This window comes from Monopterus albus, unplaced genomic scaffold, assembly GCF_001952655.1.
Source record: "Monopterus albus unplaced genomic scaffold, M_albus_1.0 scaffold130.1, whole genome shotgun sequence".
Classification (NCBI taxonomy): Eukaryota; Metazoa; Chordata; class Actinopteri; order Synbranchiformes; family Synbranchidae; genus Monopterus; species Monopterus albus.
In genome coordinates, this window is record NW_018128010.1 from 982,116 (window position 1) to 983,102 (window position 987).

Genomic DNA, 987 nt, shown 5'->3' on the forward strand with positions numbered 1-987 from the left:
CATTATTGCTCGATGCACCTCACTAGAAGTGATCACCACAGCATCCTCACTAGCAATGCTTCCCACTACATAGGGATCACTTTTAACACAATTAAACAATGCAGAATAGTGTTCTCTCCACAGATCAGCAATATTATCAGCCCCAGATACTCCCTCTATGGCACTGGGCAGTGGTGAATTAACCCTATTCAGAGCCCTCACCTCATTCCAAAATCCCAAAACATTATTGTGTGCCAATTTTTCAGCCATAGCTTCCGCTCACATATTCTGTTCACATTTAGTGATATTATTAGATTTTGGTGTCGTGTATATATGTTTACTAGTTAGTTAAGTCAGTTGGTATGCCTGCACTTAATAGATAACAGTTTGTTGTATAATCTGTGTTCAGAACAGGTCATACTTTCAATAAACTGAAGCAAAAACCGAAAGCAAGCCCAACTGTTAGCTAAGCTAAATGTCATCACACGTCTTAACAAGATGCTGAAAAACAGCTGTTACGACCAATAACTTACTATCTTAACATAAATGTCGTTATTCATGAATGCTTACCGTTTATACTCAGGAGGCATAGATAGTAGGTATAAAAACTACATTAATCTCAAACCGCCAGCAGACAATTTCAATATCACAAGTGCAGTGTTTACGGAAATGACATTTCTTCTTCGTCTTCCCCAATGACGGCAGACGAACAAGCCAATGAGTGCGTTCGCGCCTCCAGCGGGACACAGTATTAGGTCATGACCATAGGCTGTATATAGCGTACTGTATGTCATTGACAAAAAATACTTACAAGATGTTTACCGCTTTCTGATGGACCCCTAAACTGCTTTTGATGGGTCGAAGGGCGTTAATTATTATACATATTAATTATATGGTGTGTTTTAGCACTAAGGCCATAGTGAATGTACTGTACTGGGCTGCATTATATTGAGAGGTGTTTTTAATTCTTTCATGGACAGTACTGTGCAAAGGTTTTAGGCACCAAAG